The sequence below is a fragment of the Pogona vitticeps genome, chromosome 2 (genome assembly GCF_051106095.1).
Source record: "Pogona vitticeps strain Pit_001003342236 chromosome 2, PviZW2.1, whole genome shotgun sequence".
Lineage (NCBI taxonomy): Eukaryota > Metazoa > Chordata > Lepidosauria > Squamata > Agamidae > Pogona > Pogona vitticeps.
This window is the reverse complement of record NC_135784.1, coordinates 191780208-191786310: the sequence shown is the minus strand read 5'-3', so window position 1 is coordinate 191786310 and position 6103 is coordinate 191780208.

Sequence of the window (6103 nt, the reverse complement as noted above, 5' to 3'; positions counted from 1 at the left end):
TATATATATATTCTTAATTAGGATCATGTTTATGTGGAGAGCTCACCATTAAATGACTGTGAAAACACTGTGTGATTGGGAGAAGGCAGCTGTGTCAAAATCCAAATTCATAAGAATTTAGCTGTGATCCAGACTGGGTCAGATGTAACTCATTAGCTAAATTGTGTGCCATGTTTGCTGGGGCAGCTTTGGAAAAGATCTGTTTTACTGATGTAATGTTGAATTGTACTGAGATGTTGGGAAGAAGAAGTATAAAGCAACAGCACATACCATTCGTGAAATGAGCAAGCTAGTTTGCTAGATGCAGGGGTGAGCAGAACTTAAACTGGGGCAAACAGACATCATTTACCACTTAAAAGAACTCTTGTTTCGAAATGCGAGCTCAGCATCCTTAAAGGCAAATAGTTCAGAAGCAGAAAGTTACCCCAGAGGTGAGTTGCTCCATCATAAAAAGGGGCAAAGCCCCAACCCAAGCAGAAGATGTTGGGAGGAAAGGGCCAGAAATGTTTTAGGCTATCTCATGATTTGACCATCTTTTACTAGAACCTGTAGCAATGCAACAAAGTGGTAGGCAGACGGCAAGGGAGGGGGTACAGCTTCTACAGCCTCTACACATAGTGTGTGCTGTTTTTATAAGGTCATATACCATTGTCTGGGTTTCTTTCTGCAAAATCAGACAGCAAATCTGGAGACCTAACCAGCACCTGCATTCCGTCGTGACCGATGTTTATTTGTTCTGCATTTTGCAAAAATCAGTCCAGGTAGTCTCGCTGCTCAGCCATTTTCAAGATGTGTTGAAAGTACATCAAGATGTTGCAGCTGCAGTGGCCTTTAACTGTGCTAATTGTTGACAGTTTCAGTAGCTGAGCTGGGGGAAGAATCAGAAGCGGTGGGGGGATAAGGGACTGGTTCCTCTTCCTTCCAGAAAATAACAGAGTTTCCCAAAGCCATGGGAGTGTCAGTCACTGACTGGGAAGAAAGGCTGTGCTGCCTTGCATCTCCGGAGTATATTATCTCAAGTTTCTACAGGGCCCCTATAAGGACAGAGCACTGATACTATCACGTATAGCCAGCAGTGATGGGTATAGAGGTATTGCATCAAGGATGCAATAATGAAGGTGAAAGCTGAAAACGATCTGTACACGTATGCTGCTAACTTTCTTAAAACAACGGAATTTTGACTTCTAGAAAAATCTTCATTTCCAAAAATGTAAATCTGGGGCCATTTCAGAGGAGTAAAATGCCTTCCCGCACATCTTTATAAAATGCTCAAAGTGCTATCTCTGATTTTTTTTTTTAAAGAATAAGGACAGGGCGGTGTTAGGAACTAGGACATCTCCTCCTTTGCACCTCGGCAATCACTGTATTAACTCCATAAGGATATCGTTAAATCAAGTATTAAGAAGGTTGCACTTTGAGAGGAGGAAAATATGTCAATCATAGCTTGCCTTTGACAAAAGGAAATTCCTTGAAACTGAGAATGGAGAGGGAGGGAGAATGTCTCGTCATGTGGGTGGCCAGGAAACTAGAGGCCACCCTAGTCAGAGAAAGAGAGAAAGTAAGAGACATGAGGATGGGGAAGTGGGGGGGGGGGGAAGAGTCTCACCAGATTGAATTCTACTCCAAGGCTGTGAGGCATTCACACCAGGCCTTGTGAGAATATTAACAAGGTTACAGGAGAGGGGCCTTTAGCCTCAGGAATTATTGGTGAATATGGAACTGTATTTGCACAAACACAACCAGATGCAAGCTGCTAAATGTCCTGCAGATGTCAAGAGAGGTGGAGTGTGCTCCAAAACAGCAGCAGCTGTATGGGCCTGAGAGCCCTGCTCCTCTGTTTTTGCTTCATGTTGGAAAAGTTCTCAGTAAAAACAACCCCGTGACGAACAGGGAAGAGGAGTGAAGGGCAAAAGTCCCCTTGCGCAGGAACTACACTTCTGGATCCACTTCTGGGGTCATTCTTATCTAAAGCCACAAATGTTGCCCATGAGAGTAGGCACGTTGCTTCAGAAGGTGTCCATGATTTATTTCAATATCATCTCTCTTAAATTATTTTCCATTTCCGTATTCATATCCTAAACGATATTTTCTAGAAATTCAGACTTCTTTGCCACTTTCAGAAAAATGCCATATAAAACCTTTCTCTCCTATTTTTAAAAAAAAAACCCTATTACATTTGTGGAACAGAACTTCAGAAATCAACTCTTAACACCTGGGGAGGGAAAATGATACAATTTATTTACCACAGAATTTCAAAACTGTTCCATGAAATTATTTTCTTATTAAGTCTCAGGGTGCTTTCGGGCTACATCATGACATCATTCATTCACTTTTCCTGAAAACCGAGGCAACATTTTTCCAGTACTCAAGAACTAGGCTGAATTCCTCCCCTGCCCCCCAGAACAGAATAGTCATATCAAAATTTGGGGAATGTATTTTCCCCAGAATTGTTGGAGGATTTCAGTGAGACCCTCCTCTCCTACAATTTTAGTATCTGGACACAAAATGGACAGTTTTTGGTGTAACTCTGGATCCAGTTTTAATACAGGCCAGAATCCCGTAGGTGTCTGCAGAAGGTTTCTGGGACTTGCTGTGGTTAATTGATGAACTTCTATGGCACTTCTTGGTCACAAGTTTGGTCATGTGTCTGGTTGTTTAGCACCCTGAAATCTTGTCATTTAGTTGTGACTGGTGGTGAAAAATTATGCAGGCCTTACGCAAACACCAGTAGGTATTGTTTAATATCATTTGCAAATACTGAAGAAAGCAAAGGAATGGTCATTCTTAGCCCATTGCTCCCTTCATCCACCTGCATAGGGTTGCCAGATGTCAGGCAAAAGGAGGACATGTCATCCTTTTTAGCCTAATGTCCTCCATCAGGCAGGCAAAGATAAAAACCTTTAAAATGTCAGGCTTTTGTATATTTTATTTTATAATTTTGGATGGGAGGGGGAGAGGTGGAAGGACCCCTTTCCCCCCGGCTTTCCCCGCCCCCACCTGCCCGCCCACCCCCGGTATTTTGAATAAAAGCCTCCATTGAATTTATTTTTAATTTTTAACATGACTGTTTCTTGGTCGGTTCACTAAGAGACATTTATTGGCAGCTATTGTAATACAATTGTATTGATTGTGGGTTTAATCTGGAATGATTCAAATGAAACATTCGATATGTCCTCCTTCGTCCTCCTTTGTGTCTTTCTATGTCCTCCCTTTAGTACCCGTGTATCTGGCAACCCTACACCTGCAGAAACAAGTCATATAACTACATTCAGGATTAAATTGGCCAAAATTCCTCTGAAGAGAATTACTGTATCCAACAACTTTCTCCTTCAAATTTTTTGAGAAGTTCCCGAGTTGTCTCTCAAGGATGTGCAACAGTCCCTCCTCATTATGCCACCTGAATAGGAGGTACTTTAACTCCTAGGTTCTTAACGTGGGCGATAATGCCCCCCAGGGGGCGATTTCATTTTTCAGGGGGGCGGTAGAACGAAAAGGGGCGGCGTGGGGGCGCTGGAGCAGAAGGGGGGCGGTAGGGGGGCGCTGGAGCAAACCAACCTGTGAAGATGGCTGCAGCCTTTTTACAGTGAGCATGAATATATATTTTCCTCCAATTTTAATTTAGTTTCAGACTTTTTGTCTTGAAATTTTTAGTTCCTGCATTTGTTTTTATGCCCTTTTTATATTTCTTTTTGCGTCTTAAAATTCACTTGCAACTAAATCATTAAATGTTACTTTTTGGGGGGCATTTCATTTTCTTGGAATTTAATTTTGTTTTCAGGGGTCACTGGATTTAAGTGTCTTAAATAAATAAATAAATAAATAAATAAATAAATAAATAAATAAATAAATAAATAAATAAATAAATAAATAAATAAATAAATAAATAAATAAATAAATAGGAGGGGGTGATGATAACTTCCTCAATGGCTCAAGGGGGCGTTTCTTTCAAAAAGGTTAAGAACCACTGCTTTAACTGTTTGCTTCTTGTTGTCTGTCCTCCGTTTATATCAGAAGAGACACTGTTCTATCTGCCCACTTCAGATGCTGACAGGCCACACACTCCACTCCCACAAGTGTCCTTTGGCCTGGCAGCACCACCACCAATTATATACACCCTACACCCTCTCCCTTCAGCTTGCCACAATGGTTCATGTGTTTGTTTCCCCTTCTTCAATCTGACTCTCAGTAAGACTTTCAGACCTCCAGGTGTCTTCAGCTCCACTGCAAATGATACAGTAGAGGTTGATAAACACAAGTAAAAAAAAATCCCCTTTTTACTTAGAACAAATTCCTATTTGAAGCTAGCAGGGTTTTTTTGTGGACTCCTCGCCACTGAAAAGCGGCTCCTGAGGGTTTCCAAGCTCTTCAAAACCATTCCCCTCCCGCTTCTACCAATAAAAATAGTTTCAGACAGTGGCAATGTACTCTTGAATCCTGCCCAAAATACTTAAGTGCGTGGCTAATAGTGTTTTGTGATGATTGTTCCATTGATGTGGGGTTTCCCCTCTTTCTGACGATGTCAGAAGGTTTGGATAAATTGGTGGCAAGCTCAGAAATCAGCAAAACTTAGTCAAGCTCCTGTGTATTTCCAGTTCAAAAGCTGAGGAGCAAATGAATTTCCCCTGCGACGGAGGAAAAGGAGACAGGTCTATTAACTATTGGAATACTGCTGCCTTCCACCAGAAGCAGACAGGGGTGCTGTACACCAGGGGTCCCCCACCCCTGGTCTGCAGCCTGGTGCTGCTCTGATCTCCTCCTCCCCCCACGCCCCCCGCACAACCCCTTCGCGTGGCCCCGACACCTTTGCACATGCACTCAAGTGTGTGCATGTGCCACGTGAGCGTCCACTACCCCTTCATGCATGCTTATGAGCATGGGGAGTGTCCCACCTCCCGCTCACAGACCCCACCCCCAACCGGTCCACGGTGTCAAAAAGGTTGGGGACCACTGCTGTAGACATCCTATTTATTTACCTGTTTATTTCATTTTTATACCACCCAACTAGCAAATCACTACTGAGTGGTGTACAACAGAAATAAATAAATATAATCTATATAAACATAAATTATATAACAGTGAACTAAAACAAGCTAAATCCCTTGCTCCAAATAACAAGACAGCTGGCAAAAATAAATGTTGTTCAGTATAATATGTACCCCCTCCTTCTTTCTCCTCTATCCCAATTAATTTGGGAAGATTTCCGCAAAAGGTCTCATAAAAAGCTCTGTTTTAGCAGCTTTTTAAAGGTGTGAAGAGAGGGTGTCTGATATAACTCTTGGGGTATCATATTCCAGAGGAAAGGCACCAGAACTTAGAAGACCCAGCTTCTGATTTATATTTTCTGGGCCTACTGAGGTACCAACACCCACAGGTGTGAGGTCTCTGAGGATTGGATCAGACAGACAGTCAAATTTGACAGAATATGTCCAGTATCTCTCAGTGACAGTTATGGATGGAGCTATGACCCTCTTCTCAGTCGAAGTCCTGTTTTGAACTTGAAGTGAATAAGAACTGCAGGGGAACATCCCAGTACAGTGGTGCCTCGCTTAACGAGCGCACCGTATAACGATTAAATCGCATAGCGATCCATTTTTTCGGATCGCTAATGCGATCGCACAACGTTTTTCCTATAGGGAAAAAATCGCTTTGCGAAGACCGGTAAGCGTTTCGCTTACCGATCTTCGCAAAACGACCCCCGCCGATCAGCTGTTCGGCGGCCAAAATGGCCGCCGGAAGCCGGGAAATGGCCTAAAATGGCCGCGCGCAGCGTTTTCGCGCCCTCGTTAAGCGAGGCGAGGGCGCGAAAATGGCTGCCGGCCATGAAGAAGCTTCGCTGAACGGTGAGTATTTGCCCTATTTGGAACGCATTAAACGATGTTTAATGCGTTCCAATGGAAATCGCTGCCCCGTTCAGCGATGCTTCAGCATAGCGAAGGTTAATCCGGAACGGATTAACCTCGCTATGCGAGGCACCACTGTAGTTGCAACAAATGTTATTGAGCAATAAACTGCACACTCTCAGGGCACCATCCACTTGCTTTTGTTCTCACCTCAGTTTACTTCCGAGTATAAGACAACCCTCAATTTTTAGTCTAAAGATTTT